Here is a 12,791-nt window from a genome sequence, read left to right as displayed (position 1 = left end):
GCAAAATTACATCTCAAATCCTTACACAAGCTGGCAACTCCCAGAACAAATATACCTCCTCATGTCCAGGACTTCCCCCATGTCTTGCTCTGTTGCAGCCACACTGCCTCATAGCAATTCCTGTAAACTCCAGGCATCCTCCTACTCAGGCCTCTTGCACTAGCTGTATTTTCTGTCTGGAAACATCTTCACCCAGACAGCTTCAAGATTCTTTCTTGGATCAACTTCCAGTCTATGCTGAAACACTACTGTCTCAGTAGTTTCCCCTGCTACTCAGTTTAAAATTATAACCACTCCCCTTCTTCCCTGCATGCTAGATTCCTTTTGCCCTGCTTTATTTTTCCATTTTAGCTCAGTACATAATTAATTATTGATCTTGCTATGTTTTCTCTCCCACAGTAGAATATAAACCCCAGAGAAGAGGGATTTTTGTCTGTTGTCTTTATTGATCTGGCTTCAGCACCTATAAAGGAGTAGGCATGAAATAGATGCACAAGAAGAAATTGCTTTGAATCTGGCCAGTGTGGCTCAGTGGTTGAGTGTTGATCCATGAACCAGGAGGTTACGGTTCAATTCCTTGTCAGGGCACATGCCTGGGTTGTGGGCTCTATCCACAGTAGGGGGCCTGCAGGAGGCAGCCAATTGATGTTTCTTTTTCTCATAGATTCTCTCTCTCCTCTCTCTCTCTCTCTCTCTCTCTCTCTCTCTCTCTTTCTTCCTTTCTCTAAAATCAATAAAAAGGTCTGGGAAGGCAAAAACCAAGATGGCGGCATAGGTAAACACTGGAGATTGCTGCCTCGCACAACCACTTCAAAAATACAACTAAAAGACAGAATGGACATCATCCAAAACCACAGGAAGGCTGGCTGAGTGGAAATTCTACAACTAGAAGGAAAGAGAAAAGCATACCGAGACTCAGAAGAGGCGCAGTGCGGAAGTAAAATACTAAGGTGCGGAGGTGCATGCGGAGTGGGCTGGTGGCTGAGGGCACGGTTGTCGTCTTCAATTGGGAGGGAGTCTCAGGCTCTGAGCTCCAGTTCCGGGCGAGTCTCTGGGGACCCAGACTCATACGGGAGAAGCGGGACTGTCTGGCATCAGTCGGAACTCGAGGGCAGCTTTCTCTCAGAGGGGCTTGCAGCGATTACCAGGACATTGAGAAGCGGAGCCTCTGAGAGCAGCCATAACTGCTAGCCCTGCCCTGTTGATCCCGTGGGACCAGCCCCGCCCAAGCCCTGCGGGGAGGCTTTTGCTGGATAGCCTAAGACAGAGGCTAGATTAGCACCTCCCTAGAGATCCAGGAGCCAATGTACCCAGAGGTCAGAGTGGGACCATCCAGTTTGCAGCTCCGTGGAACCATAAAGGACACACTCAGGGGGCAGACTCAGTGAGCACCAAAGCCCCATTGAAGCAAGTCTTGCCCCGGAGGGGTGTCTCCAGCACAGAAGTTCTCCCACTGCAGACACAGCTGATTCTCACGGCCAATTGGCCTGGAGGTCAATTCCTCCCAGTGATACCAACAACAATCAAGGCTTAACTACAACAAGACTGTGCACAAAGACCACAAAGGGGTGCACCAAGAGTGTCCTCCTCAGGTAATTGGGGAGGCTGAACCACTGGGTCCTAGTGGACACTTAGAACAGAAAACCACTTTATCAACACAGGGAAGCATAAAAAATGTGGAGACAAAGAAAAAGGACACAAATGACAGAAATGGAGGAAAGCAAACTACTGGATATAGAGTTCAAAACCACACTTTTAAGGTTTTTCAAGAATTTTCTAGAAACTGCCAATAAACTTAATGAGACCTACAAGAAATCTAATGAGACCCTCGAGGTTGTGATAAAGGACCAACTAGAAATTAAGCATACACGGACTGAAATAAAGAATATTATACAGACTCCCAACAGCAGACCAGAGGAGCGCAAGAATCAAGGCAAAGATTCGAAATGTGAAGAAGCAAAAAACACCCAACTGGAAAAGCAAAATGAAAAAAGAATCCGAAAATACGAAGATAGTGTAAGGAGCCTCTGGGACAGCTTCAAGCGTACCAACATCAGAATTATAGGGGTGCCAGAAGATGAGAGAGAGCAAGATATTGAAAACCTATTTGAAGAAATAATGACAGAAAACTTCCCCTACCTGGTGAAAGAAATAGACTTACAGGTCCAGGAAGCGCAGAGAACCCCAAACAAAAAAAATCCAAAGAGGACCACACCAAGACACATCATAATTAAAATGCCAAGAGCAAAAGACAAAGAGAGAATCCTAAAAGCAGCAAGAGAAAGATAGTCAGTTACCTACAAGGGACTACCCATACCATTGTCAGCTGATTTCTCAACAGAAACTTTGCAGGCCAGAAGGGAGTGGCAAGAAATATTCAAAGTGATGAATGCCAAGAACCCTCAACCAAGATTACTTTATCTAGCAAAGCTAGCATTCAGAATTGAAGGTCAGATAAAGAGCTTCACAGATAAGAAAAAGCTAAAGGAGTTCATCACCAATAAACCATTATTATATGAAATGCTGAAAGGTATCCTTTAAGAAGAGGAAGAAGAAGAAAAAGGTAAAGATACAAATTATGAACAACAAATACACATCTATCAACAAGTGAATCTGAAAATCAAGTGAATAATCTGATGAACAGAATGAACTGGTGATTATAATAGAATCAGGGGCATAAAAAGGGAGTGGACTGACTATTCTTGGGGGGAAAGGAGTGAGGGGGATGCGGGAAGAGACTGGACAAAAATCGTGCACCTATGGATGAGGACAGTGGGTGGGGAATGAGGGAGGAGGGTGGGGTGGGAACTGGGTGGAGGGGAGGTATGGGAGGAAAAAAGAGGAACAAATGTAATAATCTGAACAATAAAGATTTAACTAATCAAAAAAAATAAAAAAAATAAAATGTCTGGGAAGGAAAAAAAAATAAAATCAATAAAAAACATATTTAAGCCTGGCTGGTGTTGCTCAGTGGTTGAGTGTTGACCTATAAAGCAGGAGGTCATGGTTTGATTCATTCACATACCTGAGTTGCAGGCTCGATTCCCAGTTGGCAGGAGGCAGCCAATCCATGATTCTCTCTCATTATTGATGTTTCTATCTCTCTAATGTTAGATGCTATCGGATACCAGAATGTGCCATCCCAAAATGTGACTGTAGGAGACCAGAATATGCCCCAAAATATGCCTTTTTGACAAAGGATTATTTTGAGCTGAAATCATCATCATAAAAAGTAAAAAAACACACTTTTTTTTTTTTCAAATTAAAGAGTCACATTTATTGCAATCCTGGACTATGAGGGGCCATTTCCCAAATCTCATAGTGATAAGATGGCCGCAACACCAGATTTATATAGGCAAATATCACAAAGGTATTGATTACATCCAGGCTTTGGAATGAGGAACCTGGTTTGCAAAAAAGCAGTTTACAGAAGCAAAGCAGCATGTTATCTAAATCACAGTTTCAGGTCTCTGGATCACTAAGTTGACAGAAACACATTATCTAGAGCCCTCGGGTCTTGGGACCACTGAGATTACAGGGACACATTATCTGGAGCCCTCGGGCTTTGGGATAATTGTGCTGCCCTTTCCAGGTACAGAAGAATGTGCTTTCTAAAACGAGTATGACCACAACCAATGGAATATTCACATTATAATCAATAGGGTATTTAATCAAATGGGATGATTTATATAATTCAGAAAATCAAAATAACTTTTCTATTATTTTAGCAAGCAAATAAGTATAGAAACCAAACAGCAGGTTTAAAGTTAAAACTATAGTTTCTACCTGAGATGATTGCTTCCATACTTCATTCCCCACTGGTTTTATGTCCATGAGTCAAATCTTGGACTCATCCTTATTAGTTTTGGGGATTGTACTGCCCCCTAACTACAAGTAGTTTGACCTAATTAATTTTTTCTAAACTGCCAGCTTGGCACATTTAGTTTTCTATTTACTCACCCCACTTCTTTTAGGGGCATTCTCTATTCTGTTCCTGCTCTCCTGTCCCCTAGCACATCTAGCCCCACTTGGCTCTGGACTTTCTCACTGGCTAGAAAAAATGTTCTTACAGTTACCAAGTGCTCTAGTGCCAGGGTCCCCATCAGTACTGTCCTCACTGAAGCCCAATTCCCCTCCTGCGGGTGTTGAGCCTCCTCCTGGCCTGCGTGGAGCCCAGGCTAGGGATCTCATGGGTGAGGCCGCTGGCTGCCAGGATCAAGGCCGAAAAAAACACACTTTTTAAAAAGAAGTTGTTTTCAATGAAAAAAAGCAAGTGTGTGCCAGCTGCCTTCTGACTTCGTTTCTTTCCATTGCAACCTCAACTTCTATTGATCACCTGAATTACCCTCTCATCCTCATTCATTCATTTATTCATTTGTCTGTTCAACAATTATTTATGTCTCTTCTGTACCAGAAATGGGAGGTAGAGCGTTCAACAAAACTAAGTCAGTATCTCCTTACTTGACAGGAAGGCGGGCAATGAATACATCAACAACTAAAAATGTACTCTAATATTAGATGCTATCGGATACCAGCATGTGCCATCCCAAAATGTGACTGTAGGAGACCAGAATATGCCCCAAAATATGCCTTTTTGACATAGGATTATTTTGAGCTGATTATTTTGAGAAGCAGCAGACAGGAGGAGTTCTGAAAAGAAAGTAAAAGATACACTTTAGTAAGAGACACTTACATTTATAAAGGAAATCTCCATTTGTAAAGCTTGTCTCCTCTCTACCAGGAAGGAAATCACAGAAGACTCATCACAGAGAAGAAGGCACCTACTTAAATCTGCATAACAAACCTTACCCTTGTTTACCACACTTTTCCTGGTCACTTTCCCATAACTTGCCTCCCCACACTCTCCTTCCTTTGTTTTAGCTGAAGATGGTGCTTAAGACCAAGTTCTAAACCACCTCCTTGAGTTACTTGTCCTCAAGTTTTCCCCATGTATGTATGAGATATAATGTTAATAAATGTTGTGGGGTTTTTTCTTTTTTAAATTTGTCTTTTGTTAAATGGCATGATTGGCATGTTGCTGCACGCACCCAACCAAACATCACGAATTGCAACCTGCCCCTGCTACACCTACACCTGATCCTCTGCTGGAGGTACTCATGTCAGCAGGCAGACCACGGCACTGGAGATCTAGCGCTTCGACTCTTGGATGGTTCTCAGCACTGCTGCTATTGTTCTTAACTCCTGCCACTGGCCTGGCAGCTATTTCAAACATCCACACTTCACCGAACCAAAAATAATAACAACAACTGCAACAACTTACTTTTATTCACACTTTCTATGACCCAGGCAGCATGCTGGGGTTTTGTTTTTTTTTTTCCCATAGATCTATCTCATTTAGTTTTCCCCTGAAACATATAGGTTAGATAGATACTGTGATTTTATAGATGAGAAAACTGAAGCTTAGAGAGGTCAAGCAACTTGACCAAGGACCCCATTGGGAACTGAGGAAGCTAAGTGTCAATCCAGAGCCAGGCTGTACTCACCTAATCCAAACCTCAGCCTCCTCCTCCAAACCACCCCTCACCTCATCCCCTATTTCATTTTCTCAGAAAACCAAGAGTGTGGAGGTGGTCAAGCATGAAAGCCCCCAGATTGCTGACAGAGTTACCAGCCAAATTTCATCAAACCTGAAGGACGGTTGGTTATAAGAAGCCCCATTATCCCATATAACCCTAACAAATGTTTCAATTACATTATGAAACACTATTAAGATAGTTCCTGTATGAGATGTTTTATGGTAAAAATAAACTGTGTAGAAAAGTTAATGATTATTGTTATCATTTTAAAACATTAATTTTAATTACAGTTTATATTCAATATTATTTTGTATTAGTTTCAGGTGTACAGCATAGTGGCTGGACAACCATACACTTTACAAAGTGATCCCCACCTAGCACCATACGTAGTTATTACAATATTATTGACTATGCTGTACATATAATTTTTAAAATATGGCACATACACACCCATCAAAACTTCTTCCCTTCCTTTGCCAAAAAGTGAAGTATCCCTTCTCAAAACTAAAACCCTCTTTCTATGTTCGTTATTTGTTTTTTCTCCTCTTTGACCTTTTTCCATTGATTTTTTTTCTTTCTCTCCAGTGTTTTCAATTCTACCTGTCTCAGGCTAAAGCATCTGCAGGCCTCTTTCATCCTGAAGTGCATCTACTTGACTTATGCTATGCTGTCCTCTAGCTATTATTCCATTTTTCTTTTTCCCTTCTTATTTTTTTTTCTGTCTTGTATTTACACGGCACCTATAAAGGCTATCAAAGACACATCAGATATTTGGGTCTTTTATAAAGTCTAATATTTGTTTGCAACATCTTTGTTATGAGCATATGTTGTTGTAGTGCCTAAAAGACCTTCCACTGGGGAACAGATGTTCCCCACACCATCCCACTGAAACACTGTTTAGTGTATATATTTCAGGAGCACTGACTCCCCAGTTCCTTCCTTCAAGAATGGGCACACATGCCGAAACCGGTTTGGCTCAGTGGATGGAGCGTCGGCCTGCGGACTGAGGGGTCCCAGGTTCGATTCCGGTCAGGGGCATGTACCTGGGTTGCGGGCATATCCCCAGTGGGAGATGTGCAGGAGGCAGCTGATCGATGTTTCTCTCTCATCAATGTTTCTGACTCTCTATCTCTCTCCCTTCCTCTCTGTAAAAAATCAATAGAATATATTAAAAAAAAAAAAAAGAATGGGCACATGACCCAAGCACGGCCAGAATTCTACATCAAGGTTGGCACTGGCCTCAGGTTGAAACAAAGGTGGGCATATCACCTAAGCCAGAACAATCAGAATTTTGCCCCAAACTTTCCTATCAGTGCTTTCACAAAAGATGTACTCTTTCTGCCAAGATTGTCCTTGAACTGCCATGTGGCCATTTGTTCACCATGTGGAAGTAATCTATGTAAGAATTGGAGAAATGTATGGATCCCTGATGTCATTATATGATTTCCTACATCCAAAGATGCCCAAACCAGGCTACTCCTAGACTTTTCAGATACAAGAGCTAATAAATTTCCTTTTTGCTCATACTAGGTGATTTGTGTTTCCGTTATTTGCAATCAAAAGTTCTAATGCATTGTTCTATGTTTTTTTATGTGATTATCAGTCAAGTGTGACTACAAGAAGAGACATAGGAGAGGCACAAGAAAACAAAGTTCATTTACTCACAGGTCTAGAGGGGAGCTCACTGCTTGCCACACAGAGTCATGCAGATGACCAGAGCAATGGAAAAGCTGAGGGTGGAGCCTCTTTGAGTTTGGGTAGGAAAGGCAAGACAGTGCAGGGTAAACTGTCTCGAATGGGCTAGTTTGATCAATTTTGGTGGGCTTTACACTACAGGGGTGGTCTTTTATTGCCTGACACTTGGCCTAGAATGATGAAGCAAAGGAATATTGAACCTTAGGTATAGGGCCTGATAGAGGAGTCTGAGCTCTGGATGGGTTAGTTTGTATGCAAGGGCATGCTCCCACCTGGGTCATTTGCTCTCTCTAAGAATTTGCTAACCTTGGGATGGGCAGCCAGAAACATTATTTTTTAAAAAGATATCCAAGCATCATAATATACAGAAAATGAAAACTACATTCAAAATTTGAAGCTTTCATACCCATTATTTTACTTTATCCTATAGTGTTGGGGAGCTGGGTATATGTTTGTCTTGCTCACAAGTAAATTTCAGAGAATTATCTTATGCTAGATATATAACAGGTGATCAAAAATATTTGTTGAATGAAACTAAAATCATGTATGCTATTACCTCATTTGAATAAAATAGGATACAGAGATCAGAGAATGAGCAGTTGGAGGTTTCTGTGGACTAGCTTAAGAGGATATAGTGAAAGCCTACACTGGAAAGGGGCAGCATTGAATGAATTTGGATTACAATACCAAGGTCAAGGTGTGTTTTTGTGTGTTTTTTTCTGGAGTTCTACAGCAGGTCTTAACTGTCTCTTCCTCAACTTTTGCTCCTTGACAATCCACTGTCTACTCACCAACCACAGTGATCTTGTTGCAGTATCATATCAGATCCTATTACTTTTCTGTTTTAAACCCTTCAATAGTTTCCTTCTACTTTCAGGGATACAAGTCCAGATTCTGAACATATATAAGGTCCTTATGACCTGGCTGGCCCCTACCTAGCCTTTAGCCCAGTGGTTCTCAACCACCTTTCACAGGGGTCGCCTAAGACCATCGGAAAACACATATATAATTACATATTGTTTTTGTGATTAATCACTATGCTTTACTTATGTTCAATTTGTAACAATGAAAATACATCCTGCACATCAGATGCTTACATTACGATTCATAACAGTAGCAAAATTATAGTTATGAGGTAGCAACGAAAATAATTTTATGGTTGGGGATCACCACAACATGAGGAACTGTATTAAAGGGCCGCGGCATTAGGAAGGTTGAGAACCACTGCTTTAGCCTCATGTCTTCCTGTTCTTCTCTGTGTTCTCTCTGCTCCAGGCAAATAGCCTTCTTTCCATTCTAGAAAAATATGGTTCTCTCCCAACTCACAGCCTTTGCCTCAAATACTCTTCTTTCTTCACTGCTTATCTAGCTGTTTCTTCCTCAACTGTAAGCTCTCAGTCCAGCATCATTTCCTCCAGAGCTTTCCCCACTCTCATTCTACATTGGCCCTCCATCTTCCACTTTTGTCCCTGTGTTTTGATTTCATAACACCTATCAGTTTATTTATTTGTTAATTAAATTGGTTGGGGTGACATTGGTCAAAATGAACATATAGGTTTCAGGTGCGGACTTCTAGGATATAAGATATGTATATTGCACCATGTGCCCACCACCTAAAGTCAAATCTTCTCCATCCAAAAGGCCACTAACATAAGCCGTTGATCATATAAAACTTAGAAATGCATCAGAAGGGAAAAGTCAGGAGCCGATATTTATAGAGGTCTAGGCTCAAGTGATTTTAAGAGGACCTAATTGATATCAGGCAAAGTTCTTTAATTCAGGGTTGGTGAAGTTAGAAAGAGGTCAGAGTCTTAACACAAATCTTAAAAATTTTTTTTATAATTGTGGTTGACATTCAATATTCTATTGTTTTCAGGTGTACAGTGTAATGGTGAGACATTTATGTAACTTCCAAAGTGATGCCCCTGATAAGGCTAGTACTCACTTGGCACAATACATATTTATTATATTATTGACTATATCCCCTCTGTTGTACTTTATATCCTTGTGATTATTCTGTAACTGCCAATTTGTACTTTCTAATCCCTTCACTCTTTTCATCCAGCCCCTTAACCCACTTTCCATCTGGCAACCATCAGTTTGTTTTTGTTTTGATTGTTTATTTTGTGTTTTAGATTTCACATATAAGTGAAATCACATGGTACTTGTCTTTCTCTGTCTGACTTATTTCATTTAGCATAACACCCTCTAGGTTCATTCATGCTGCTGCAAATGGTAAAACTTTATTTCCTTTTTTTTATGGCCAAGTCATATCCCATTGCATGAATGTAGCACATCTTCTTTATCCAATTGTTTATTGATAAGCACTTAGGTTGCTTCCATCTTATATATGAAATGCCCTTGTTTGTCTTTTGTTATAGCCTTTGTTTTAAAAGCTTATTTTGTCTGATATAAGTATTTCTACCTCATCTTTTTAAGGGGTTTCATTTGCATGAAATATTTTTTTCCATACCTTTATTTTCAGTCTGTATGTGTTTTTTGACCTAAAGTGGGCCTTTTGTAGGCAGCATATGTATGAGTCATGTTTTCTTCTCTATTCAGTAACCCTATGTCTTTTAATTAGAGGATTAATTCCATTTACATTTAAAGTAATTATTGATAATTGTGTAGTTATTGCCATTTTGTTATTTATATTTTTAAATCTTCCTCCTCCTCCTCCTCTTCTTCTTCTTCCTCCTCCTCCTCCTCCTCCTCCTCCTCCTCCTTCTTCTTCTTCTCCTTCTTCTTTTCTTCTTCTTCTTCTTCTTCTTCTTCTTCTTCTTCTTCTTCTTCTTCTTCTTCTTCTTCTTCTTCTTCTTCTAGAAGTCCCTTTAACATTTCTTGTAATATTGATTTAATGGTAATGAACTCCTTTAGCTTTTTCTTATCTGGGAATCTCTTTATCTCTCCTTTGTTTCTACATTATAACCTTATTGGGTAGAGCAATCCTGGTTGTAGGTCATTGTTTTTCATTGCTTTGAATATTTTGTGCCAATCCCTTATGCCCTGCAAAATTTCTGTTTAGAAATAGCTGGCAGTCTTATGGGAGCTCGTTTGTAGGTAACTAACTACTTTTCTCTTTCTGCTTTTAAGATTCCCTCTTTGTCTTTAACCTTTGCCATTTTAATTATGATGTTTGTTGGTGTGGACCTCTTTGGATTCATCTTGCTTGGGACATTGTTTTTTCCTGGATTTGTATGTCTAGTTCCTTTGTCAGGTTAAGAAAGTTTTCTGTTATTATTTCTTCAAATAGGTTTTCAATCCCTTGCTCTCTTCTCTTTCTAGTACAGCGGCTCTCAATCTGTGGGTTGCGACCCCTTTGGCAGTTGAACGACCCTTTCACAGGGGTCACCTAAGACCATCCTGCATATCAGATATTTACATTACGATTCATAACAGTAGCAACATTACAGTTATGAAGTAGCAACGAAAATAATTTTATGGTTGGGTCACAACATGAGGAACTGTATTTAAAGGGCCAGAAGGTTGAGAACCACTGTTCTGGTACCTCTATGATGTGAATGATGTTACACTTAAAGCTGTTCCAAAGGCCCCTAAAACTATGCTCACTTTTTAAAATTTGTTTTTTTTTTATTTTGCTCTTCCTATTGGATGTTTTCTGCTACCTTGTCTTCCAAATCGCTGACTCAATTATCTGCTTCACGATTTGCTATTGATTCCATCTAATGCACTCTTCATTTCTGTTATTGTATTCTTCATTTCTGACTGGTTCTTTTTTATGGTTTCTATTTGTGTAAGTTCTTACTACATGCCTGTACTTCTCCTAAGGTCATTGAGCATCCTTATAATGGGCATTTTGAAATCTGCATCTGATAGATTGCTTGCCTCCAGTTCTTTTTCTGCAGTTCTATTCTATTATTTCATTTGAGCTATATTTGTTTGTCTCCTCATTTTGGCTGCTTCCCTGTATGTGTGAGTGTGTACATATTAGGTAGAACTTCTGTGTCTACAGTCTTGGCAGGGTGACCTTATGTAGTAAGTGTCCTGTGGGTCCAAATGGTGCAATCTCCCTGGTCACCTGAGCTGAGTGCTCTGGGGTGTCCCTTGGGTGGGTGGTGTGTGCCCTCCTGTTGTAGTTGAGCTTTGCTTGTTGTTAGCATGTCAGTGAATGGGATTTACTCTCAGGTTGATTGGCTGTGAGAAGTAGCTGTGACTATAGTGGACAAGCTATTGCTATGGTTGACCCCATGGAGTGGGATTCACTTTAGTGAGGCTCTGGAGCCTGCTGAGCCCACTCTTTGGGTGTTTTGCTTGTGGAGCTAACTGGGTGGTGGTCTGCAGTGATCTGAAGCTGGCCACTAGGTATGTTAGTTTTGGGGCCTCTTGGTAGGGGCTCCAGTGCCGGCCAAGACCAGCCACTGCCCGTGCCCAGCCCAAGGCCACCTAGGAGGATCTACAAAGTGATCTGTGGTTGGAAGCTGCCTGTGCTGTACATGGAGGCACCTGGGAAAGTCTATAATGTGAACTGAGGCTGATTTCCACTTCTACCGAGGGCTACTTAATAAGTACAGGCATGCCAGTGCCAGCTGCTGTTTGTTTGGGGTTTGTGAACCTTTAACCAGTTTACTGCCACGATATTTTGAACTTAATTAAAAAAGGTCCGCTGCTCATGTCTATAGACACTTACGATGCACAAATGGTTAAGAAATTTTAGGAAAGTTCAAAGCATGGGCCAAGGCCAGCAGCTTCTGAGGAATAGACACTGGTGCTCAGGTTGGGCAGGGTGGGTTCTCTGGGAATCGACAGGGTGGGGCAAGTTTGGTTCCTGTCTGCACCTGCAAGTTGGGTGGGGAGAGGGCTCAACAACGAAACAATGGTGCCTGCCAATACTTCCGTCTGCACCTGCTGGCTGAGTGGGGTGGGGGTGGTTAACAAAAGAACGATGACACCTGCTAGCACCTGCAGAGCTGCCCCTCCAGCTCTCACCTTGAGACCAGACAATTCAGTTCCTCCCAGGATGTCCCTGGTGCTTTTTGAGCTGCTGCCCCAGTGCTGGAGCTCAGCACACGTGAGTTCGTCAGTAAGTTCGTGCGTGGGCCCTTTAAAAGGAACACCCAGGACTCCAGAAGTTCTCCATCTCACCTAGATGTTATCATCCCCAATGATTTTCACAACCAGATGTTGTGGGGACTCCTTTTCTTGGCACTGGTGGCCTAGTGTGGGGCTGTGCCTCCCTGGTCTGCGGAGGTCAAGAGGGGAATTTTGCAGCCAAGATAGCCTCCCAATTTTTAACTGCTGCTCTTGGGTGTGGATCAGCCTGTTTTGCATCTCTGTCCCTCCTACCAGTCTCGGTATGGCTCCTTTTTTATATCCTTATTTATAGGACATACTTAGCTAGTCTTTGGGTGGTTCTATAATTTAGTTGTAATTTTGATGTCATTTGGGATGAAGTGAGCACAGCATTTACCTACTCTGCCATCTTGATTGGAAGTCTTGAAGCAAACAATTGCTTGTTGAGTAAGCAGCTTGCCAGTTAAGTCATCTATTTTCCTGAGAAATTGACTATTTGAGCAGCGAGAGTTCAGATAAGTTGACTTT

The sequence above is a fragment of the Myotis nattereri genome, assembly GCF_964212035.1.
Source record: "Myotis nattereri genome assembly, chromosome: 2".
Taxonomy (NCBI): Eukaryota; Metazoa; Chordata; class Mammalia; order Chiroptera; family Vespertilionidae; genus Myotis; species Myotis nattereri.
Note: the sequence above shows the minus strand (reverse complement) of the source record.